The sequence below is a fragment of the Euleptes europaea genome, chromosome 2, assembly GCF_029931775.1.
Source record: "Euleptes europaea isolate rEulEur1 chromosome 2, rEulEur1.hap1, whole genome shotgun sequence".
NCBI classification, from domain to species: Eukaryota; Metazoa; Chordata; class Lepidosauria; order Squamata; family Sphaerodactylidae; genus Euleptes; species Euleptes europaea.
Window position 1 is genome coordinate 99431128 of NC_079313.1, and position 26198 is coordinate 99457325.

Below are 26198 nucleotides of genomic sequence, written 5' to 3' on the forward strand. Positions count from 1 at the left end.
GGTAGCCCTTCATGAACAGAAACAAATGGCACATATATGGACAAGATGAAAATAGGTGTGTGCTCATGCATCAAAGAGATGCTAAGTTGGAGGGGCTGAAAAACAAGTTTTAAAGTGGGGCCCAAATTCAAACATATAATAAATGCTGGCCTAGTGAGATTACACCTTACACAATAGTGTCTTCTTGTTCCTACCATTATTCAATTAAAAAAAAACACCCAAACCAGTGACATTTCTATTCACACTGCAGATCACTTCCCAATCAGTCCTCTGCCCTAATGTTGTGGGAAAGAGCACAGAGGACCTGGAACAGGAAGTGCAGGACATGCTGTCTCTCGAGGCAATGGTCCCTTTCCAAAAGTGCATGAGATTATGCTGAAAGAGGACTGGGAGCTTCTTTGTTCCAAGCTGACGACACAGGAAACCTGCATCCAATTGTCTAACTCAGTCACAAACTCCTTCCACAAGAACAAAGCCTGGCCACTATGGAAAAAGAATGCCTGTCAAGAGTTTGGACTTTGTCTACACTATGCCCATACCTTTGGCGGAGCAAGTTCACCCTGTGCACTGATCACTCCCCACTCTGTTGGCTCACCAAGGCCAACAGAACTAACACCAAACTTCTGCTTTGGAGCTTAGCCCTGCAGGACTATGAATTTGAGATCAAACACATTAAAAGCAAGAACAATGTAACTGCTGGTGCGCTATCCAGGTCCTTCCTGAAGTGCCTCATCAGGCATCATCAGGTATAGACTATATATCAGGAATTATATATTCTGTTTATTGTTGTAATTTTGTTTTTCTTTGTTGAAATTTCTCTTGTTTAGTGTATAATAAGTTGTCTCCTTGCTTGTATCCATCACCCCTTGGTTGTATCCATCACTATCCAGTTCGGACCAGCAGTTCTGCAAAACAAGCCCACCCGAACTGAACCTCAAAGGGGGAGATGTGACAGAAATCCTAAAACTTGCTAAGGCTCAGGCAGGCCCCCTCGAGCATCTGGGACCAATACAGATATTCACATCCGTCCCACATTGGACCACCCTGGCAGACTTAATCCCTTTTGGACAATGGACGAGCTGGTTTAGACCAGAACCAGGTATTTGTCATGGAAGTTCAAAGCCATTACCTGGTGCTTGATGGAGGTGGGATATGGCTCTGATTGGTAAAAGTAGCCTCTGACATCAGAGATGGGGATTTGCATGGGATTGGAGAAATCCGCTTGTCAGTCTTAGAAAGGAGGCTGGCTTAAGTACAACTCCATTTAGCATAAATATCTGTACAACTGGGATTTTCCCTTGTCTTCATTTTTCAGTCTTCAGTGGAAACTGGGTCCACAGGAAGTTGGATAGGGGTTAAGGACTCCTTCAACTTTTTGTTACCACAAGGAACCCTGCACAGGCCCTGCGGAACCAGCTACAGCATAGGTAACATGTTTCGCTTAGTTAGTTCAACTGTATTGCTTTTTATTATTTATTTATTTTATTGTTTCCATTTGTATACCTCCCTCACTTCCCAGCCAAGAATGGGCTCAGGGCGGTTAACAACCCATTGCATAATAATACAATAAAATTACAATAGCATAAAATGGATTTCATTTGAATCTCTGTGTTGTTGTTGTTGTTGTTGTTGTTGCGGTGTGCTTTTCCCTGTAGTTTGTTTGCTTTCCCCCCATGCCCTTTTGAATCCAACCACCCTTTCCCTTTTTTTCTCTTTTTTTACAATAAACCTTTTTATCGAGACATTTTTTTGGCTTCACTTAGTACAATCTATTTCTCTGGGATATTTCCTTTAATCTCTTCACCATGTGCTAGACTGCATAGATGCTACCAGGTTGGTGATAAGTTATTTTGTTATTGTTCTAGTACTGAGCTGGAAAAGGGCCTTCCCAGTGGGTCAGTCTTTGGTAAATGTCCATTAATTGAAAGGATATGTGTTAGCAGGATGAAATTCCCTTGACTCTCATTCCCACTATATCCTGAAATGCTCCCCAGAAGGCTGTTCTTGAGGGGACCTTCAGGAACAGCATGAGGGGCAACTTGGGGATCTGCAATAGGAGAGGAAAACTGGCCTTCCATTACCACAGGGTCTGTGTCATTAACTCCATATATTAAATCAGCCTATTAATCTCACTCAAACTCTGAATAAACCAAGGTGATTAAATGATATCAAAGTCTTAAGTGAGTGCTTTGGTTTGGGAAATGAGGACAGGTAAGAGGGCATGCCCTCTCTTTTAATTCCGAAGATACCTTTCCTTTCCAGCAACTTTGCAATAAGATCACTTGATCCTCCCTCTTCTAAGGGCTCTCTGTGCCTCCCTCAGGAATGAACTGAAGGCCCAGATGGTCATGACAGAGATCATGGAACTACTATCCCTGTATAAAAGGCAAAATGTGCCCACGGTGTGAATTCGAATTTCAAAGGGCAGAAATGTCCTTTAAAAAGCCACCTCCCCTTAAAAACTAATAAATTTCACCAGACATTGCCCACGCATGATGAAGCAAACCTCAGCACTCATGAAACCTGCTTTCCAGAACTGAACACTGGGATTCTTAGGAAGCTGAGTTTGTGGCTTTTCTAATTTGCAGCGTACCCATGGCCATAGCTGATTTTTAAAAAGCATCCAATAACTTCTAACTCTAGAGAATTTGTCACTTTATGGAGCCTCTTAACAGACACATTACAGAACTTCCACATTTCTGTTTCATAGTTTCAACTCAGAAAAAAATCCATTTCAATTTTGTTCCTCTTTTGTACCAATCAAACCCATACATCTTTATTTTCAGGCTATCTTGTTTTTCCCCCCGTTGAATTTTTCCTCATAAAATGTTCATATTTTAAATTTGTTCCTGTGTTATTTGCAGAATAAATGGTGAATAATATATAAAAGGAGCGCCGTGGCACAGAGTGGTAAGCTGCAGTACTGCAGTCCAAGCTCTGCTCTGCTCACGACCTGAGTTCGATCCCGACGGAAGTCAGCTTCAGGTAGCCGGCTCAAGGTTGACTCAGCCTTCCATCCTTCCAAGGTCAGTAAAATGAGTACCCAGCTTGCTGGGGGTAAAGGGAAGATGACTGGGGAAGGCACTGGCAAACCACCCTGTAAACAAAAGTCTGCCTAGTAAAAACTGGGATGTGACGTCACCCCATGGGTCAGGAATGACCCAGTGCTTGCACAGGGGACCTTTACCTTTTACCTTAACATATAAATGGCATATAGCCGTGTTGGCAAACCTATGGCACGCCTGTCAACTCCGGCACGCGTAGCCCTCTCTGCCGGCACGCGTTGCTCAGCTGGGCGGGGAGGGGGGCTTTGAACCGCTCTGCGGCAGTGCGAAGCAGTTCAAAGCCCCCGCCCCCTTCCCTGCATTCTCCACCACCCAGCTGGGCGGCAGGGGCTTTGAACCGCTCCGAGCAGTTCAAAGCCCCCCCTTCCCTGGACTCCCCGCCGCCCAGCTGGGAGTCCAGCGAAGTTTTTTTTTCTAAACCAGGGGTGGGGAATCTCTAGGGGTGGGGAACCGTAAACGGCCCACAGGGTCATTTTATCTGGACCGCGGCCCGCCTGCCGAGGGCCCCTTTCCAGCCCTCCCCCCTGCTCAATCCCGCTGGCCACACCGCCGCAGGAGGGCCCCTTTCCAGCCCTCCCCCCTGCTCGATCCCCCGGCCTGCGCGATGGACACGCAGCGGCCAAACGCCACTGGGGCGCCCAAAACTTGTGCCACCATCTCCCCCCGCACCAGCGTGCACGTTGGCCGCACTGCCGGCTCCGTGGGTCGCACTTTCCAGCCCTCCCCCGCCTCGATTCCCCGGCCTGCATGCTGGACGCGCTGCCACCGGGGGGCCTGTTTCCAGCCCTCCTCCCTGCTTGATCCCTGGGCCTGCGCCCTGGACGTGCCGCGGAGTATCTGCTTGGCAGGGGCTATAGCTCAGAGGTAGAGAGTCTACTTGGCAGAGGCTGTGGCTGAGAGGTACAGCATCTGCTTGGCAGGGGCTGTAGCTCAGTGGCAGAGCATCGGCTTGGCATGCAGAAGGTCCCAGGTGCAGGATGGACTACCAAATGTGCAGCATCTCTGTGTGCCCCTCCCCAATCTAGTCCCTTGCAAATTTAATCCAGGGCATTGCTGGGTCAGGCAAGAAATGAACAGAGGTGGGTTGCCATTGCCTTTCTCTGAAGAATGACTGGCCAGCCCCTCCCTGCTGGATCTCCCGGCTGGCGCTCTTCAGTAGAGCGTCTTGGCAGGGGCTGTGGATCAGTGGTAGAGCATCTGCTTGGGAGGTGCTGTGGATCACGGGGAGAGCATCTCCTTGGCAGGGGCTGTGGATCAGGGGGAGAGCATCGCCTTGGCAGGGGCTGTGGATCAGGGGGCGAGCATCTCCTTGGCAGGGGCTGTGGATCAGAGGGAGAACATCTGCTTGGGAGGTGCTGTGGATCAGGGGGAGAGCATCTGCTTGGGAGGGGCTGTGGATCGGGGGAGAGCATCTGCTTGGGAGGGGCTGTGGAACAGAGTTAGAGCCTCTGCTTGGCAGGGGCTGTGGATCAGTGGTACAGCATCTCCTTGGCAGGGGCTGTGGATCAGGGGGAGAGCATCTCCTTGGGAAAGGCTGTGGATCAGGGGGAGAGCATCTGCTTGGGAGGGGCTGTGGATCTGGGGTAGAGCCTCCACTTGGCAGGGGTTGTGGATCAGGGGTAGAGCATCTGTTTGGCATGCAGAAGGTCCCAGGTGCAGGATGGGCTACCAAACGTGCAGCATCTCTCTGTGTGTACTCTGTGCCCCTCCCAAATCTGTACCCTTCTAAGCTCAATCCAATGCATTGCTGGCTCGGGCAAGAAATGAACAGAGGTGGGTTGCCATTGCCTTTCTCTGCATAACGACTCTGGTATTCCTTGGTGGTCTCATATCCAAGTACTAACCAGGGCCAACCTTGCTTAGCTTTTGAGATCTGATGAGATCAGGCTGGGCTGGGCCATCCAAGTCAAGATCCAGGCAGCATATAAAATTTCTCAATAAATAAAGTATACTTCATAGTTTCTCTGGGCCAAAATGGGTAGATACTAGACATCTGCAGGACAAACTTACTGACACTTTCCAATGAGTAAGCCCACTGACTGGACTTGAGTAGGATTTAGAGTAGACCTGCATAAGATGCACAAATATCTAATAATGATTTTATTTATTTATTTATTTATTTATTGTATGGCCCCCGAATGATGTTAAAGATATCCAAATGGCCCTTGGCAAAAAAAAAGGTTCCCCACCCCTGTTCTAAACCAAAACCTCAGTATTCAGGTTAAATTGCCGTGTTGGCACTTTGCAATAAATAAGTGGGCTTTGGGTTGCAGTTTGGGCACTCGGTCTCTAAAAGGTTCGCCATCACTGGCATATAGCATATAAAGAGCATGAAAGCAGTTAAAGAAACAAGTTAATCAAGAACACAAACAGTGAAAACAGGTGGAATGGAAGGGCTGATAAAGACAACAGATTTTAAAAAATGAAAAGGGGCATAATTGTACATTTCTACATTGAACTATGGAGTGGCATGTGTATTTGTGTGTATTATTACCTGACTAGAGTTTAGTGCCTTTCTTGTGCACCTTTAGTTGCTTGAATAACTTTAGAGTGCATTCCTGCGGTAGGGGGCCGAATCACCTGAGGAGATGATGTAACCGTAAAGCCAGCGTCCGTGCCACTTGCACCGTGCAAACTGGCATGGGTGCCGGTATAGTGCTACTTCCAATGGCCCTCCTGGACAGCCGTGGCAGCACGGCCCTCAGACGCTGGCTCGGCCTCCCACTGGCATCCTGCTGGTGCAAGTCCTCACACTGGCCTCCTTGGTGGCGTTCTTGGGGCATTCTGGGGGGCGGAGCTGCCAGTAGGCAACTTTCTAACCCCTTTCAGCCCAGGAACGCCCCCTTTTGCAACAGCAGTGATGTGCCAACTTACTGTTGGCACAGCATCACTGTTCTCTATGGGGCTTTTCTCCCCCTTTAAAAAAATTTTTGGGAAAAATGCCCTTCCCCCCCTTGCAGCGGTTGCGAAACCTCTGTGGCGGTGCAGGAGCAGCGCCACAGCCACGCCATCCCCAGTTGCTGCAGGTTTCAGGAATGGGCTGTTTGTCTAGTAGAAAGGGCAGGCTCAAAATTTAAATTATTCAGTTGTGAACTGGGAAACCATAAAAATCAACATGTCATGGAAACAAGATGCCTCCCTTTGAAAATGTCAAAATAAAAATTGCAACGTTGCCACTGAGAAATATGTGAAAGGAAGGCTGTCGGTACTTTGATGGCAAATTTTGTTTCCTGTTTTCTAAAAACGAAATACAACTAGTTCTAAAGCTGCCATCATATAAACAATAGAAAAAGCTCAAATGTGAAAACATTAACTTCTTAACTTCTCCACAGAAGAGAAAAAAAATCTTGTTGGAAGAGATTGATTATTGCCATACAATTTGAAGTTGCCCTGGTGTACAGAAACTCGGTTTGCCAATTGCCTGGTGGTGATGGGTAAACTACTGCCCATCCACCGGGCTGCCTGCCGGCCAGCTGAGGGCCAGCAGGCACTGCGGGCACACACGTGCAGATGCGGCACACGCCCAAGCAGACGCATCACATGCGTCACTTTTGGGTAAGCCCAAAAGTGACTCGGACGCTCTAGCACCCTCGGCTAAAATTCTATGGAAACTCTATGGAAACCATAGAGTTTTGGCCGGGATCGCTAGAGCTTCCACGTCACTTCCGGGTTAAACCAGAAGTGACGTAGGCTCGTCGCGCGCATTGTGCGCTAACGCCGCGGCCCCGCGAAGCTCCCGCCGTTGGAGCTGTGGGGCCTGGCAAGCCTAACAGCAACAGAAGGGCTGATGCTCAGTTAGGAAGATATAGCTATGTTGTCCTGACAGAAGCCATTTTGGGTATTGTTTGAGGTCAGTGTGAGGCAGTTGTTTCAGGAAGAAGGTGTGGGTCATCATTAAGAGGCAGCAAACTGTCAGTACTTTAATGTACTGTTGCACTTTAGTACCAGGGGGCATCATTTGTATTATCCCACTTCATGAGTTAAAGGGTCTACAGGCAAAACTAGGCATGGCATGAGTCACGTGTTCTCCCTGGAGACTGGCAGCCATACACCAGCTGCTGGTCTCATGGAGAACCCCCTCCAACAAGGCCATGGACCCTTAGTTCTAATCAAGACTGTGGTGTGAGGGAAGGAGGGGCAAGGAGGGGCACCTGTCTCCCACCCATTGGTGTGTGATTTGTTCCATCAGGTGGCTGTACATGCAAGCATCCTTCTGCTCTCTTTGCCTTCTGCTTCATGTATAGACCAGGCCTGAGTCTAGTACAGTGGTGAAAATGCTGGCTTTGGATAAGAAGATAAGAAGAATGGATTTTCATGGTCCCATCATAATATCTCATGGTTGGGTCATGCATTTTTTCACTTGATAACTATAACATTCAAGTGTGTTTGAATGGGTCATCACAGATATAAATACCCCAGAAAGAATGCTTATATCTCCCCATATCACCTCAGGCACAAATGCTTTTTGAGACAGTTCATACATTCATCAAGACTATAGTAATCAAACCTAGAGAACGCAAGTGAGGTACATGTATGTACCTAACTAGCCCTTAATTTTTTTTTCTCGCCTTCCAGGATTGTTCAGAGGAAATATGAATGTAGCGTGTGCTCTACTTATTTCCTTGGGATAGTGTGAAAGAGTCTAAATAAATTATAATACAAACTAGTTAATATCATGGGCTTTGTTACATATTTCGCATGACTACACATTGAAAAGGTAATGTATGGTACAACTCTCACAAAACCTGTACACTAAGGTTGACTTAAATTAAAAGAGAAGGTGAATTCTTCTGATGAATTTTGAACTGCCAGTTCATATATAGCCATATGGCAATAACAGTAAAGTAACAACTGTATGGTTGTAATGATCTGACATATGACAATGACTTTTTTCTTACAACTCAAACTACAAATATGGATAATCCTATCAGAATAGTTTGCACAGTTCATGGATTTAACTCATGACAACAGCTTTCTGCTTTCTTGAACATACGTGCGCGCGCGCGCGCACACACACACACACACACACAAATACTCTCTTCCCAGCAGCATTTTTTTAAAGGAACCACTCCAAATCTATCTTTATTAGGGAAGTGAGCTTGTCTCAGACTCTCTGGGCAGCTCGCATCTGTTCTTCATTAGAACTGCTATGAAAATAAACCTTCAAATATGTCTCACCTTTCAATGCAAGTCCTTTCTACCAAGACTATTCCATTTGATCACAGATTTCACTTTGGATCTAGAATGATTAAAACATTAACATTGAGGACTGAAGAACAGGACATAAAACATGTGAACTTAATTTTTCATCCTGACGAATGTAAAAACCCAAACTGCTGTATTTCTATAGCAAGTTGGCAAAGGGATTTCATAGAACTGCTTGGCTTTAGCCATTTGATCTCTCAAGGCTGGTTGACCTAACCCCTGCACCCTGCCCAGGCTCCAAACGCACTCAGGGTGTGACCCTGCCTTGGATGACATTTTTTGTCATTTGCAGAAAAGAGATAACAGTAATTTGTCCTTGTCAGATTAAGCTCTGTGCCAGGCTCTCAAAATCTTCAGATACATAACATGAATTCTAACTGCACAGTTAAACAGCCGGGGGGCCAAGCGTTTGTTAGCTGATTTGGTGACTAGCTAAGAATGAAAAGATAGACATTGATGGGTTCCTGCATGGCTGAAAACTTGCATCAGCTGTTCCCCTCTTCCACTAGTCCCATATCAAAAGCCAGCTTAAGAATCAAAACCTCTTCATATACACCACAGCCTGGGGCGTGTATATTGCAGCTCAATAAGAGAATGTGTTTTGTTGTCTTATTTAATAATGAATAAGACTGCACAAGATAAACAGGGGGAGGTCCCTGAGCGACCTGACTAATTGCATTCTCTGCATAGCAAAAATGCCACTTTGGTATATGGAGAGCTAAACCCTGGAAAGTTTCCCAGCATTCTCAGTATTAGAATACTGCCTCATAAGAACTTGGCTTACATGGAAAATCAGCCCTGTTCTTCCTCTAGCTTCCTTTACAAATGGTCTTTGGAATGCTAAAATGCTTTCCTCTGTCAAATGTGTATGGCTGTAATTTGTAATAGCAGGGGAAATATCTGTACATTAGTATTAGTGACACAAGGAATTCCTCTCTCCCCCCCCCTCCCGCCACTGAGTGTACCCTGGAAGCATAAATATCAATGTGAATAGTGACAAAAACTCAGCCATCTGAAGGAGTAGCCAGTGGACATTTGTAGACGGTGTGGACATCAGTAGCTGAAGCTCAGTGGCCAAATTAGTCTTGAAGGGAACAAAAGGGGGCAACCAGATTTGCCCAGGCTTATCTACACAGGTTGCATTAATTACATGATTGTTTAACCACTTCCATAAAAGTCAATGTAACACAAGCAGTTCTCAAAATACTTTATCGTCTCGATCAGTGAACTGAAAGCAAAAACATCCATCATGAGGTTTATGCAATACCAGCTTACTATCCAAGTCAGCACAAGTTAGAAGCATCTGGAATATCTCTCTCTTGGGGTCATTCTAATGTGCAATTTTCTCTCTGAATTGACAGCATATGAAAATCTGCTGTAATACAATGGAAATGTCTTCATGGGAGAACCTCCTACTATTAATACCGCACAGATGCTTCCTTAAAAGATGCAAAACTAAGTACAAGACATATGCAGCTGAGAAAGGCACTCTATAGCAAAGGTCCTACCACAGACTCTAGTCAGCAATGATTAACTGCTGGCTGTGTGCTGCACCTGGCCCTAAGCCAGGGTTGTAACTGGCCGGGGGGGGGCAAGGAGGGCAGCCGCCGTCCCTGTGGCATTCAGAGAGGGTGGTAGAACTGCCTCTCCTACCCAGCACAGAGGTGCCTACAGGAGAGGCAGTTAGGGTTGCCAACCTCCAGGTACTAACTGGAGATCTCCTGCTATTACAACTGATCTCCAGCCTATAGAGATCAGTTCCCTTGGAGAAAATGGCCGCTTTTGCAATTGGACTCTATGGCATTGAAGTCCCTCCCCTCCCCAAACCCTGCCCACCTCAGGCTTTGCCCAAAAAACCTCCTGCCGGTGGCAAAGAGGGACCTGGCAACCCTAAAGGCAGTTCTGCCGCCTTCTCTGCATGTCACAGGGGTGGCGGGTGCCCTCCTCCCCCCCCCCAGTTATGGCCCTGCCCTAAGCAACTTTGTTTAGACTTCAGTGGCTTTACTAAGGTTTAATCAAAGTGTCGTTTAAAAATATTTCTCATCATTTCACTTGAAAGGGGAAAAAGAGAAATGAGATGCCAAATATACTTCTAACAAGTATTGCATTGACATCTCATGGCCCACAGCCTATTTGGCATGTAAGAGGATCTGGCAGGAAGCACATTAATCCCCCAGCTCTCAGTGAAATTCATACCATCAGAGTATTCTTGCTTTAATATCTGTGAAACCTTATCAACAAGTTTATTATAGAATCTGACCATTTATAAAGAGATTGGATTGTTCCTCCTCCTGGGCCAAGTATGAGGGTAAAATCAGACACACTTACAAAGGCCCAGCTCTTGTGGGGGAACTGGGTTGTGCTGCAAGTGCATTAACATGATGTGGACTATTTATGTCACTTCAGCAGTTTCTTTCATGAAACTGTATTTGCTGTTGCTGGAAAGAGGGGGCTCCCTCAGTGGCTCCCCTCTATAAAGGGAGAGGGTAGCCAGGAGCAGCGTGCCCATGCTGGAGGTCCACATGGCCTTGTCCCTTCTGGTCAGCACCCTGGTGGGGCAGCCAAAAGACCTGCCCTTGAGCCAACGCTGCCGGCCACCACCAGCTGGAAGAGCTCTTTGCCATGCCCTTCTCCCACCCTGCACTGCAAACGTGGCTCCCAGGGGAATCAGGGTGGGGCTTCTGGTGGCCCCGGATTTTACTGGATCCAGAGAAATTGTGTCGGCACTCCTAGACTGAAGAACCAAATTGTGCTCTGAGATCCAAACTAGATGAAATACTGGCATCTGGATCTCTAAGGATGCCAGCCTCCAGGTGGGATCCAGGGATTCCCCGGAATTACAGCTCAACTCCAGACTACAGAGATCATTTTTTCTGGAGGAAATGGATGCTTTGGAGGGTGGACTCTATGGTCCCTGTCCTCCCCAGGCTCCATTTCCAAATCTCCAGGAGTTTCCCAAACTGGACCTGGCAGTCCTACCTTCCCCATTCCCTGCCTGTGTCCAGAGGGACCTGGCAACCCTACTGATCCCTCATCTATTTAACAGCAGCCATCGGGGGGTACAATTTGTTTCGGAAACATCATTCTGGGAAAAGATTGCCACTTCAATCTGGAGGCGAGGGATTATATTTTTCAAAATTCCTGACAATTGCCTGAAAATGCAAAAAGAGCACAGCAAGTGAAGGGTTAGGGAAGATCTTTTCTCCCAGAAGTGCTGTTATTTATTTGCAGAGAGCTTCAGGATGAGGGAGCTCAAAAAGACAACCCTCCACCATCAGTCTGAAGTGGTACAGTCCTCTCCACCACCTAGGGTTACCAGGTCCCTCTTCACCACCAGTGGGAGGTTTTGGGGGCAGAGCCTCAGGGGCGGGGTTTGGGAAGGGGAGGGACTTCAATGCCATAGAGTCCAATGGCCAAAGCGGCCGTTTTCTCCAGATGAATGGATCTCTATCGGCTGTAGATCATTTTAATAGCAGGAGATCTCCAGCTAGTACATGGAGGTTGGCAACCCTACCATCATCCCAGAATCCTACCACCTCATTCTGCTGCATATGCAAACCTGACCTCAGTTTGATCCTAAGAACAGACCTCCTCTAGAGGCTTCTTTGCCTTCTCCCGCAACATGAAGACCAGCCCACTTTCCTGAGTCACTTCAGCGAATCTTAGTAAACACATGTATGATCCCACAGGGATACTGAGGTTTACCCACCCTGTCCTCTCTCAGTGACACACTATAATTTTGGATGACTGCAGGCTGTAATTCTGTTAGTTTTAAATTTGTACATAATTGCACTTTATCACGTTCGTGCTTTATCTTTTCTACCACTCCCTTTCTTTTCCTTTGTTTAGCGTTTAGATCACATCGCATGTTCTCAGCAAGGCTCTTTTTATTTAATCTTGTAAAGTACCATGGACATTGATGGTACTATCTGAATAATTCATAATAACTTGATAGCACTAACAATTCAGCTCTAATTATGCTTGTATTTCATACCACTGCATTCTTAGGCGTGAATGTATACTACAGTGCCAAACAGTACCAGTTTAGTAAGGTGGTTACCAGGCTGGTTCTATGTATATTGTCACTCTAAGAAAGGTAGACTCAACAGCATAATTTTTTCCCCAAAAAGCAGCCACAAGGGGCCCCAGTTTGGATTAGTTCTGGGTTAGGGGTAACATGCTCCCTATGCCACCTCCTATTAGCTCTGGTAGAGAAAAAAAGACAGGCAACCTTTTAAAACTGCTTAGCTTAATCTGCCTTGACCTGAGAGGGAAACCCAAGAGTACCTATTCATGTCTAAAATGGCATCTGAGATCTCTTTTTAAACAAAAACGGAGTCCACAGCTGAGAGAAGCTAAATTCTGGCCCTTTCAATGCCTTATCTCTAGGGTTGCCAGCTCTGGGTTGGGAAATACCTGAGGATTTTGAGGGTGGAGCCTGAGAAGGGCGGGGTTTGGGGAGGGGAGGAACTTCAATGGGGTATGGCACCATAGAGTCCACCTTCCAAAGCAGCCATTTTCTCCACATGACCAGATCTCTGTTGCCTGGGGAGCAGATGTAATAGTGGGAGAAAGCCAGCTACAACCTGGAGGTTGGAAACCCTACTTATCTCACTATAGGGTGCTGTTTGAAGTCTGTTTCTTCTGACCTGGCACAAATACTAGAAATCAGCTGGGATGAGAGAAAAATACTGAGAGCACTGGAGCACAGCAAGATAAGACCCATGAGGGGCCAAGCTTTCACTCCCATTGCCGGCATTTTCCATCTGTATTGAAAAAACAGACCCCTCCCAAGGCCCTGCTATAAATCTGAACAGATGAATTTGTCTATAAACAACACAAGAATCCTGGAGGAACAACCCATTCGCCAGTGATGCAGAGCAGGGTGGAAAGTTGGGTGGGGCGAGCTGCATCTCACCATCCTCTGATCCCTGCAAGCATGGAACAGAAATGGCCCCATATTCCTGATAAATGTGATACCCAATGATGACATTTCTCATATTATTCATATATTATTTGTGCCCTATTTGCCATGCTCTCCTGAGCTGCCAATCACCTCCCCTGTGACTACTGCACAGGTAAGAACTTTAGTTGCGTTCACAAGTGTGGTGTAGCGGTTAGAGCAGGGGAGTCAAACTCAATTGATACGAGGGCCGGATATGACATGAATGTCAGGACTGGCGAAGGGGGTGGCTGCCTCAGCTGGCTTGCGGGCCAGATAAGAGCTCTCAAAGGGCTGGATCCGGCCCTTGGGCCTTATGTTTGACACCCCTGGGTTAGAGTGTCAGACTGGGATCTGGGAAACCCAGGTTCAAACCACCACTCTGCCATGGAAGCTTGCTGGGTGACCTTCATCAGTCACACACTCTCAGCCTAATCCCACCTGACAGGACTGTTGTGGGGATAAAATGAAGGAGAAGAGAATAGTGTAAGCCGCTTTGGGTCCCCATGGGGAAAAAGCTGAGGTATAAATTATATCAGGAAGTAAATTCACAGTGGGTAGCGGTGTTAGTCTGTCTGCAGTAGCAGAAAAGAGCAAGAGTCCAGTAGCACCTTAAAGACTAACAAAAATATTTTCTGGCAGGGCATAAGCTTTCGTGAGGCACAGCTCACTTCTTCAGATACCTGAAGAAGTGAGCTGTGGCTCATGAAAGCTCATACCCTGCCAGAAAATATTTTTGTTAGTCTTTAAGGTGCTACTGGACTTTTGCTCTTATCAGGAAGTAAGTAAGTAAAGACAGGGATGTGTTGTTCTAACTGAATTTGGCAAGGAGCATCACTTGGGCAAGGAGCACACTCCCTGGGAATTTCATCTCAATTGGAGGAGGAGGGGAAGCAGAAGAAACAGCAGAAGCAGAAGCAAAAGAAGAAGAATTGGTTTTTATATGCCGACTTTCTCTACCACTTAAGGAAGAATCAAACCGGCTTACAATCACCTTCCCTTCCCCTCCCCGCAACAGACACCCTGTGAGGTAGGTGGGGCTGAAAGAGCTCTAAGAGCTATGACTAGCCCAAGGTCACCCAGCTGACTTCATGTGTAAGAGTGGGGAAACAAATCCAGTTCACCAGATTAGCCTCCACCGCTCATGTGGAGGAGTGGGGAATCAAACCCAGCTCTCCAGATCAGAGTCCACTGCTCCAAACCACCGCTCTTAACCACTACACCACGCTGGCTCTCTAAGGAGAACAGTGCTTTTGAGTTGTCATAATTTTGCATACTGGGAAACTGCCAATCACACATATAGGGAGTGTGCATCACCAGTATCAACCCAATATTTGTTGTTGCCATGTTGTCTGGAAGGGGAAATGTGCAGACTTTGCGTGCTTCAACAGCCTTTGTATAACATGCTAGACAAACCTTGATTGTTCAGGGTTCTGATTCATGTGTACAGAATTTGTAAATCTTCGTGTTGCCATTTCAGACAATATGGCAACTGCATATACCAGGAGGATCTAGGTGTGCTTCCTGGCTTCCTGGTGCTTGGCCTGTAATGTCTGAAAAGGGCCACACTTACAGCCAGAAATGTGTTTCCCATTGGAACCAATGGAAACAGAAAGCAAACTGTGAATAACTAATAGCTTTAATAACAACAAAACCCTACAAGGTTTTTTTAAAAAGGAAAATTAGCCAGAAACAGAAACTGTGTACTCACCCCTACCAGTGAATAATATGACTAATCAAGCTGAGCATAGTGTGTCCTAATAAAGTCTTGGAAAAAAAGCAAAGCAATATGCTAGTAATGAATTTTAAACCTCTCATTCTGGTAAGGAAAATCCTTCCTTTTAAAAAACATACTTTGCTCTAGGAAAGAGCCAGTTTTACCTACAAAGTTTTGCCAGGGGTTTTGTCGTTCCCATGTTGTAACAAAATGAGTAATTTCCATGGAGGGTAGGGTTGCCAGCTCTGGGTTTGGGAAATACCTGGACATTTTGGGGCGGAGCCTGAGGAGGGCGGGGTTTGGGGAGGGGAAGGACTTCAATACCATAGAGTCCAATTGCCAAAGTGGCCATTTTCTCCAGGTGAACTGATCTCTTTCGTCTGGAGATCAGTTGTAATAGGAGGAGATCTCCAGCTACTACCTGGAGGTTGGCAACCCTAATGGACGGGGATTACAGGGTTGAGAAAAGTCTCTGTGCAAAAAGCTTTCATGGCATGTTTGCAGGATATCCTTGTTACTTTCATGATGAACTCTAATTAGTATAAACATCCACCAGTAGTTAAATATATAGTAAAGCATTCATACTGCAATCTTTTTGCTACATGGAGCCTGATGATCTGCTTTTGCATGGACCCAAGCCAGTTTGCTGGCATGAAAAGGAAAGTATCTAAAGCTCTCTGATCAGCTTGGTTTGTAAATGTGTAAAGTAGGCAGTCTGAATGAATGAAGAATCCATCACTGCAACAGAAGCTGCTGTGTTGCAGGAAGCATTTGTTAAGACTTTGAATTTATTCTACAGAATTCTGTAGCATGGCTGAAGGTGTGAACTACCACATCATATCTTTAATGAAAAACCTTCAGAATCGATAGATGCCCCAGTAAACTATGATGCCGGTGTGCAATGGCTCTCAGCAGATGCTGCCCATTGCTGAGCTGGCACCAACCAACAGCATTCTTGACAGGATTTAGGGACACTCTTATGCATGAACTCGTAATTCCCCATCTGGCAGTCCCCATAAAACATGAGAGCAAGGGAGCGGGAGTTAGCAGAAAAAGTGTTTGCCTAAGAAGAACACTCATTTATGATAAGATGATGCTGAATTATCTAGCACCTATCATGTCATATCAAATGTATAGCTGCTTTCAGATGTCCTCATAAAAACCAAGGCAACCTCAGCTAAAAGACCCAGATCCTTATCTTATGCTCAATGCACTGAGGAAAGCTGTCGATCTAGTCAGTTCTCCCCAAGTGGAAGCCCTTATCTGAAAATCCCAGAGCAAGCTAGACTTCATGTTTACCTGTGAAAGTGGAGATGTCATTATAATAAACAGATCATAAGTACCTAAGTACTAGTCCCTGTGTTAATTTGTAAAGTGAACGTGTATTAGCGCTCTGTCACAAACATGTGTACCCATGGACATGCAGGTTCATGTGTTCACTGTAACATGTGAATAGTTAGCGCTCTTGTTTCTAGGGATGAGGTGATTGGGCCTTAATTGTTTCTTTTTTATGCTGGATGCTGGCATGATTATTAGTTTTGGTTTACCACATTTCATTACTGAAATGGATGTTTCTTTGGCATTTTTGCTGCCACTCATGTGCCATTTGTATTCAATTTATACATGCCATTTCAGGACCATTGATATACAGTTACTATACGAATAACACTGGAAAGTGCATCAACATATAAAGTTGCCTTATAATGAGTCATTGGTCTATCAAGGCCAGTTTTGTCTACTCCGGCAACAGTCTCCAGGATTTCAGTTAGAAGTCTGTCCAATCACCTAGTGCTTGGTTCTTTGAACTGGAGATGCTTAGGACTGGACCTGGGGCCTTCTGCAGCAAAGCAGATGCTCTAGACCCTGCCACAGACCATGAGCCACCGACACAGGAGAGATTCAACATGAGGAAACAGAAAATGGCGTCTCAGGTTTGTTTCTCACAAGAGGAAAGTAAAATTGAACTTAACAGGCAAGCTTGTGAAATTTGGTCCAATACCCTACTTATTTTAAGATTGTGTGAGACAGCTATCCGGAACATGACTATGGTCACAGTGCCTGAAACCCCCTGCCACTACAGAACCACAGTTCATTGCAGTGAGGCCTGTGAATAGCTTCACAACCTCAGTGCTAGGTAGATGCCTGATCAGTTACATTACTCACTGGGAGGGATTGCTTCCAGAGTGACAGTTTTCAAATATCCACTAATGTGGTTCCAGTGACCTTTCTTGCACTATGGAATAATAAGCCTAAGGTTCACAGTCAAGGTGACAGTGGCACCCTGACTCATACAGTGCTGTCAGAACTGTGGATTGCAGAATAGGAAAGTTAGAAAATCTGTCACTAATGACACAGGACTCCTCCTGGCAGAAGAACATACGCTAATTACAGGAATCCAGAAATTGTTCAAGCAATGCAATTTGAATCCCTAAATCCTTGATGCACAGCAAGTATATTTCTTGCCTCCTAGATGTCATCATTTCCTATGGAGGAGAGGGGGGAGGTGTTGGGGTTTTTGTTTGCTATCTAAGGAGATTTCTACATGAAAAATCATAGCTTACTTCATATTTTTCCCTTTGCAATGATGATGAATTATTAATTAAAGGCAAGCATCTTATCTGCCTCATTGGCATTTTATAATCAAGGAAGCTGGAATTTGCAGACTCCAAGCTAGTCTCAGCCATTCATCATCAGCACCTTATCTCTGTTGGTTAGCATTATGTCATTTTTCAGACAGCAGGGGCAGGGGGAGAAGCCCCTCTCTGATTCATAAAATGAGAAATATATTTCACCAAGTCCTACTTGAAAAGGTAAACACAGAAAAAGTATACACAGTAGATGCAAATATAAATTATTATTTACTCAATTATTATTTCCAAACAGGAATTGCCGCTCAAGGATTTAGAGATTTAGAGATCTTCCAAAATTTCTTAAGCTGTGTCAAGTAAGGGCCAACTCTTGCGAAAAATGTGAGTCAGATGGAACCTACAGTCTTCCTGTATTTACATCAACTTTACCAACTATCACCAGCATTACTAATGTGGCGGGGCTGTGGCTCAGTGGAAGAACCTGTGCTTTGCATGCAGAAGGTCCCAGGTCGCCATCTCCAGTTAAAGATCAAGTTGTAGGTGATGTGAAAGACCTCTACTGGAGACGGAGGTCTTGCGGCTCAGCCGGGGTGACTTGGGGGTGGGGTGCCGACTCCCGGATTTTGATGGTGTGCAGTTGACACCTATGCGTGCTGTCAGGAAACTGGGTATGACCTTACATGCCTCCTTATTAATGGAGGCACAGGTCACAGCCATGGACTGGATGGCTTTTTACCACCTCTGCCGGGTCCGGCAGTTGGTGCCTTACCTCTCCCACCCTGACTTAGCCACGGTGATCCATGCGACAGTCAACGCCAGGCTAGACTACTGCAACTCACTCTACCTACCCTGTTTCCCCGAAAATAAGACATACCCATAAAATAAGCCATAGCAGGATTTCTAAGCATTTGTGCAATATAAGCCATACCCCGGAAATAAGACATGGTGATATGCAGCGTACCTGCGCGGAGCGGTAAGGCGCTGTTTGAGACGGGCGACGCTGCGCACTGCCGCCGTCGCCGCAGCCCCCAGGTTGAAATCCAACAGCTCGCGCTTTGGGGGGATGGGAACCTCGGGGTCTGTGGGCCGTGCCTTGCACTGACTCAGCCCCTTCACCGTTCAGGATCTTTGGCGGGGGTGGGGGTGGGGAGAGGTTTGATTCCCTGTGCACCCCCCAAACAAAAGAGGCTTTGGAAATCACCTCCGCTCTTGGCACATCTAGGTTGAATGACCGGCTGGACAGAGGCTCTGGAAGACCCCCCTTGCTCGCCCGCCCGCCCTCCGGGAGAGAATCGTATTGTCAGGGGAAGGTGGGGATTATGAGGAGGATCGGGGCATTCGCCAACGATGAAACAAAGCCAGATCTTGGCGGCGATCCTTAAATCAGTACAATGCAGGAATCAGGCAGCTTCCCTCTCCACCTTCCTGACCCAGTGGGGTTTGGGTGAGATCCAAAGGAAGAAGAGCGAGGACTGCCTCATCAGATAAAAACGGCTTCTTTTCTCCATCTGCAGATGCTTCCCTTCACCATCTGTTTAGAAGGGGGGGATTGTGTACGGGGTGGGGGGAGAACCGGGGGCATTTCTGTCTCTCAGTATTCAGTTTCAGGGGGGGGGACCAGATGCGTGCAGGTTCGGTTCTGTGTGACTGTAAAACGGGAGAGGGGGACCTGGGGAAACTCTCCAGGCTATCTGTGAGAAAGTAGCCTGCGATCCCGAAGCCGCTTACCCCAGAGTCGGGGCAGATTCGGCTTGGCGGAGTCAGCTCAGGTGTCTACTGCGGCGGGGTTCGTTTCCCATCGAGCAGGTTTAGTTAAGAAGATGACTTAACTATCTTTGAATAAATGTAGATTGTTGTACCATACTTAGTAAAAATAAGACATCCCCTGAAAATAAGCCATAGTGTGTCTTCTTGAGGAAAAATAAATATAAGACAGTGTCTTATTTTTGGGGAAACACGGTAGGGCTGCCCCTGAGATTGACTCAGAGACTCCAGCTGGTACAGAATGCCGCGGCGAGGTTGCTTACCGGTACCTTGCTGCGAGCACATATTATCCCAGTGCTCCGTCAACTGCACTGGCTCCAGCTGGAATATCGGGTCAGGTTCAAGGTGCTGGTTATGACCTTTAAAGCCTTACACAGTCTGGGACCTTCATATCTTTGGGACCGCCTCTCCTGGTATGTTTCCCAGAGAAACTTATGATTACAAAATAACTTACTGGTGGTCCCCCGCCCAAGGAGTGTCCAGCTGGCTTCAGTCAGGGCCAGGGCTTTCTCTGCTTTGGCCCCTGTCAGGTGGAATAGCCTCCCTAATGAGATCAGGGCCCTGTGGGATCTTCAAGAATTCTGCAGGGCCTGCAAGACGGAGCTATTCCGCCAGGCTTATGGTTGAGGCCAGCAAGGGTCCTCCCTATAAATACTGGCCTCCCTAATCTCTTCCCTTCCCCCGCTGCTGAGCCCCTTCCCCCATTCTGGCGGGCAGTTAGATTCATCTACCTGGCTGCAGACTGCTATTCTGTGATTTTAGCGCCATCGGGGGGGGGATTATTGCCTCTATATTTATTGAATTGATTTGAGTTATTTTAAAGTATATTTAAATTATGTTTTTAATGTTTTATTGATTTTTATTATATTCTGGATTATGTAAACTGCCCTGAGGCCGGCCTTTGGGCTGGGGAGGGCGGGGTAAAAACGCCATCAAACAAACAAATTAGGAGTAAACCGAGACAGCTCCATTCAGGTTGCCCTCCGCTGAGAGACAGTGTGTTAATCATAATCATAAATATTATGCCAATTTCAATGTACTGTTTATTTACAGAGAACCATTGCTTTAATCATTGGCTGTCAGATGCATCCCTGTGCTTTAGAGATGGATTTTTATACTGCAGCAGCTCATTTTGTTGCAATTAAGTATGTATTTTCCAAGTTTTAATTCTCTCTCATTTCTGCACCCAGGAAGGGGAAAAAAATTCTTCACTGGCAGGTAAAAAGGTAAAGGTCCCCTGTGCAAGCACCAGGTCATTCCTGACCCATGGGGTGACATCACATCCTGAAGTTTCCTAGGCAGACTTTGTTTGCAGGGTGGTTTGCCAGTGCCTTCCCCAGTCATCTTCCCTTTACCCCTAGCAAGCTGGGAACTCATTTTAACCGACCTCGGAAGGATGGAAGGCTGAGTCAACCTTGATCCAGCTACCTGAAACTGACTTCTGTTGGGATCAAACTCAGGTCGTGAGCAGAGCTTGGACTGCAGTACTGCAGCTCACCACTCTGCGCCACGGGGCTCCTTTACACTGGCAGACACAGGTAATATCCCAAGGCTTCTGCTAAGTGAATGTTTAGCACCATTGTGCAGCAGGAGTCGTAGTTAAATCATCACTGAAACAGAGTTAATTTTGTTTCTGAACTCAAAACACCTTTATGTTGACATAATAAATCACACGCTCCGAGGAGGAACCTTGGTAGCCGATCTTGCCACACTCCTTCAGACAGTCTGCTGGCTTCCTTTATTTTCTTGCAGATGTAATGGCCATTTTAGAATAGTACAAGAGGATGGCAGAGCCCAAAAGGGAATACTTGAATGGGTGATATGGCCGTTTAAGAGCAAGAGAGGCACTGCAGAGCTCTAATCTCTGGTTCTGAACTCTGCCATTCTACAGAACAAAGGACAAACAGTTCATAATTGCTGGGCTCAAATGCTTTGGAGCAGAAAGTTTTCAGAGCAAAGATGGATGTAACATTAAGAGTAGAGCGAAGGTTCTGAAAGCATCCTCACTATGGCCATTTTTGCATGGTAATTAGCAGCACATTCCAGGCTGAATTGCCCCACATATTTTTTTAAAATTTTGCACGCTGAACGTCGTTCCGGAAGTGACTGCGAAGCTGGCGCATTCCAGCTTCACTTTACAAAAGAGCCCATTTAAAGTGACCTTTGGGGTTTGCCCCGAAGAATCCCCCTCAAGGAACAATGCAAAACAACAGAGGCACGTTAGCTATGCATATGCTAATGGCTATGCAAACAGGAACAAAGGAGCAGGCGAGTGGGGGGAATGGAACTTCTCCTTTTGCATCAGGACCGAGAAAAGGCATTTTTAAAGTTGCATTTTAAAAAAGCTTTGAGCGAACATCAAAACTGACCATGCAAAAATGGCATATGTGTAATGTGAACAGGTTGAAGGCATGCTTTGACAAAGCAGTTCTACAAGTTTTCAGCGTGGTTCTGTTTGAATCAGGGAACGCCTGACTAAGCGCCAAGCTAACCTCCATGAACACCAACATGTACACCAATCACATGGAGACATGTGATGCTCCAGACCACTGGTTTATCAAGATTAGTACTGTCTACTCTGACTGGTAGCAGCTGGCCATAGTCTCAGGCAGAAGTTTGTCAACGTCATGAACGACCAGAGCCTTTTAACTGGAGATGCCAGGGACTGAACTTGGGACCTTCTGTATGAAAGACAGATGCTCTACCACTGAGCCATGACCCTTCCCCCAGATCAGTTCTGCAGTTATGTTTTAAGATGAGAAGCTGAAGAGAAGGACTCAACGCAACTTCTTCTTTTTCTGGTATTTGTACAACGAAGCTTTCTACTCTGTGTTTGAGATACTACTATTAAAAATGACTGTCACCATCACATAAATTGCATGCTAGAGCTCTACAGCTTGTAAGATGCTGAGAACTGTTGAAACAAGAGGAGGAGAAGGGACAGGAGAGAGTAGTCTGGAGGCATATTGCTCTAAAACAAGAAGCAGTTTGATACTGTGGCCAGGGAAAGGAGAAGCCTTTGTTCAGTCTGTCAAGATGTCCTGTCTTATTATGGTGTGCTCCAAAGCTTATGAGAGCAGCTCATTAATGAAAGTCTCCATTTTGTTTCATCTTGGGTAGAAATGCATGAGTAGGAGATGGTGTAATTAAAATTCAGTGTTTCCTTCCCTGGTGACTTGATGCAGCTACCCAGGTTTGAGTTACCAATAGAAATAATTAGCAGAATATAAACAGAGAATGAATTAATGCCACTGACAAAGCTTTATTTTATGCGCTATTTGCCAACAGACAATACTATGCTAATTATTTTAACATTTTTTTTTACTCAGTGGCCATGTTGAGAGTCATTAAGAAGATTCAAAGATAAATCCGACCCACTGTGGAGAGTTCAGCTTAATATATTAGCAGGTTCTTTCCTCTGGATAGCAAAAAGGGAAATAAATTTGGCAGCTCTCACAATATTGGAGAATCCTAGGGGTCATGCCACTCATGTGCTGAATTTAAACAAAGCCACAGAGAGCTCTACATAATGTTTTAAGGGAGCAAGAAAGCAAAATTCTTCACGCTGTCTTTCTAATTTCACTATGCAGAGAGAGAAATTATCTTTTAGGAAAAATCATTGCCTGCTTTACAAGTGGGCTAATGTAGGATTTTTAAAAATGATGTGCTTGGTAGCTTGATTTAAGATCCATATTCATGTGCAGAAATAGACCCAGACCACTGTAAGCTCTATGGAAAACCAATATATACTACAGCTTTTTTATTGTGAAGGAAGCTGAAAGATGAGAGGTTGATGCCTTCAAAAACCTACACCTCTATATGTGAAAGTTCAGCTGCAAATTATAAAACCTGTCAGTGGTTCTAGGATTTTAAAAAATTGGCTTAAGAAATTCACATGTTTCCAAAAGCTGTAAACTGCTTGAGGTATTTGGGAGTTCTTTCAGCCCCCAGCTGTGTCATTTAGTTGCAAAAGGCTGCTGTGACGGCACTGGGGAGGACCAAAGATGCCATGAGGAAGAAAGACTCGGGTTAACCATTGTAAAGGCCTTACCCTCAACATGACCCACATGAATATTTATGTTGAACTGTCTAAAAAGAATTCTACCACTAGAAATTCAGTAAATGAGAAATAATCCAGGTCTGCCTCTTCCAAAAAACTCAATTGAATAAGCGAAATATTTAAAAAATTATGCTAGGAAACAGAAATATCTCGGTAAATATAGGTACTAAAGGACTAGTTGCTAGTTAATGAAACCTGTAGAAATATACATATAAAAATATCATCCATGCTGTGGACCAAGCTTATAAGCACACCTTGACCTATACATCTTTAATACTAAACACTAGCAAAGATATAATCAAAAACTTACCAAAAAAGAAGAAGAAAATTTGGAGGAATGAAAGTCACACCACCCAACATCAATGTGTGGAAAAAAGTATTGGTTCATTCTCTAAAAGTGTGCGGTTGTCCTCAACAAGGGCCAGGGCTTTTTCGGCCCTGGCCCTAGCCTGGTGGAATGTTCTTCCAAGTAACATCAGGGCCCTATGGGGCCTTCAGAAGTTCTGCAGGGCCTGTAAAACAGAGCTTTTCCACCAGGCCTACAATGGAGGGCAACCACAGGTTGTCATCGTTAGTGGCCTCCCTCTCCTCTCCCTCGGGGCTTCTGATATGAGGATTTGGCTGCTTGGCCGGGCCTCCAATGCCCCTGTAATTATATGAGTACCATCTTGTTAACTGTATTGAATGGTTTTATGAATTTTATTGATTACTTATGAATTTTAGATATATATGATTTTATTATGATTGTTGTTACCTGCTGTCAGGTAAGAGAGAGGAAGGGGATCTTCAGTAGCTGACACCTCTCTGGTGTGAGCCTAGCTCAAGAAAGCCCAGAGCACCCTCCCTGCCCCTGGCTGCTTCTTCTCCCGACAGCGTATACTTTCTAGGTGACCAAATGAGGCATGAGGACCCAGGGCAGAGTAACCAAGAGTTTATTACAAAGGTCTAATAGGCTAGAGCCACAGAACTATTAAGCCGTGCACCAACGAAGGATTTGAGGATTCAGCTGCCAAAATGTAGGCTATGAATAGATTCTGGTGAGCTCAGTGAGCCCTTACAGCTGGGGGTTCGAGCACTGCAAGCCCCCAAGAAAATTTTGAAATTTGACCAATTACAGGGACATTTTGAGGCCATGTGAAATGGGTATGAGCATATTCTAAAGTCAATATTAAGTACTTCAACCCATTGGCTTATGATTCTATCACTAAAAAACTCCATCGATTTTGTAGAGAAATTCACTCATTAAAAAAAAGTTGCTCCGGGGGCCCTCCAGGATTGGGGGCCCTGAAGCTTAAGCTTCATTAGTTTCACAGTAGATCCGCCTCTGCTTGGAGCTAAGTGAATGTACCACCATGCTTAGGGAAGCAGGAAAAAATACTTCCCAATAGCATTGAGCCCAGGGCAAATAACCTGTGTGGAAATGGCCTTTCTGTTGTAACTTTTACATTCTAGAGGGACCAGATGTTACGCCAAATAGAGGGATCTCCTCTTATTGGGGAAAATTAGCTGGAGACTGGTACAGCTTTGCAAGAGGTTGGTGTGGGGATCTTTGAACCAAATTTTATGGGGATGAATGCAGCAGTGGAAAAGGTTCCCAATAAAAAAGCTTTTTATGAATTTTAAAGGTTTTATTAAAAAATAGTCAAATTCATTTACACATTCACAGAAAACACACAAAACTCGATACATACAGAGCTAAGAAAGCAAAGGTATGAGGGGGAGGACACAAAAATTAATGGTTCCCAGGGGAAAATATATTTACCGTTCCGGGGAGCGAATTCATCACATTATAGCAGGAAATGGAATATAGCAGGAAGAATTAATCAGAATATAGCAGGAAATGGTAGCAGGCATGTCTTATATACATATTAGGCATTTCTCTCATCTATTTTCTATATACAGGTGAAAGAGTTTTGGATAACAAGGTAATAAGGAGAAATTTGCCTATGACAATTATCTGCTTATGAGGTCCATCTTTGTTCAAAGATAGTGCCATGGATGGGCAGTCAGCTTGCACACCTGCCTTGTGGCTATTGGTGGACTGTTTTTAGTCATCTTTACTATTTAAAATCATCCTTTCCAGATTCTCAGTAAAGATGAATGAGCGCCTCCATGCTGAGGCCAAAACCACTTGCATTTTTCTGAACATCTTGTGAAACACTTGAAAAGATTCATTCACATGCAAAATGGACATGTGTGTACACACTGATGCTCTCTCTCTCTCTCCCCCTTTCAGTTCTTCCCCCCACCCAAGATATTTTATTAATTTTTTAACAAGAAAACAACAACAACAACAACAACACATACATACATTTACAATCACACAGATTCTATTCCTTCGGGAAATAAAATTTCTTCTTAACATCTAATTCCTCTTATAAGATTATTTCAGTGTAATACAATATACTTAATAAATCCTGTATCTATAAAATCTAAACATTATCTATTTTATCGCTATTTATGAAATTTTAATCTATTCTTTCAGTTCTTTTCTAAGCCACAAAATAGGGAAGTATGGGAGACAGCTATCTAAAAGAGGATATACCCCAGCTTTCCTGTGATCAACTCTCCCTAATCTTCCTTTTTGTGATTTCCTACCGGGAATGATGGGAAATGTAGGTTTCGTAGCTTTCCAAATTACTTTAGAAGGCTGAGAAAACTACAGTTCTTACCAACCTTAGCAATTCAGTAAATTCTAAGTGTGCATCAGCATCAGCTACTAGCTGACTGCCTATGTAATGACAAATGTAATGAATTGTGCAGTCACAAATACATCGAAAAGGCCATTCATTTTAAATTGCAAGCAAGTCATCAATATGAGCATATGGGTATTCAATTTGATAGAAGATGAAAAGTT

General features: G+C 45.1%; 1 protein-coding gene across 5 annotated transcripts in view; it reads right to left on the bottom strand.

Moving 5' to 3' along the window:
* SYT6 (synaptotagmin 6) overlaps positions 1 to 26198 on the bottom strand; it is a 180021-nt gene that overhangs the window by 86688 nt on the left and 67135 nt on the right. The window lies entirely within an intron of this gene.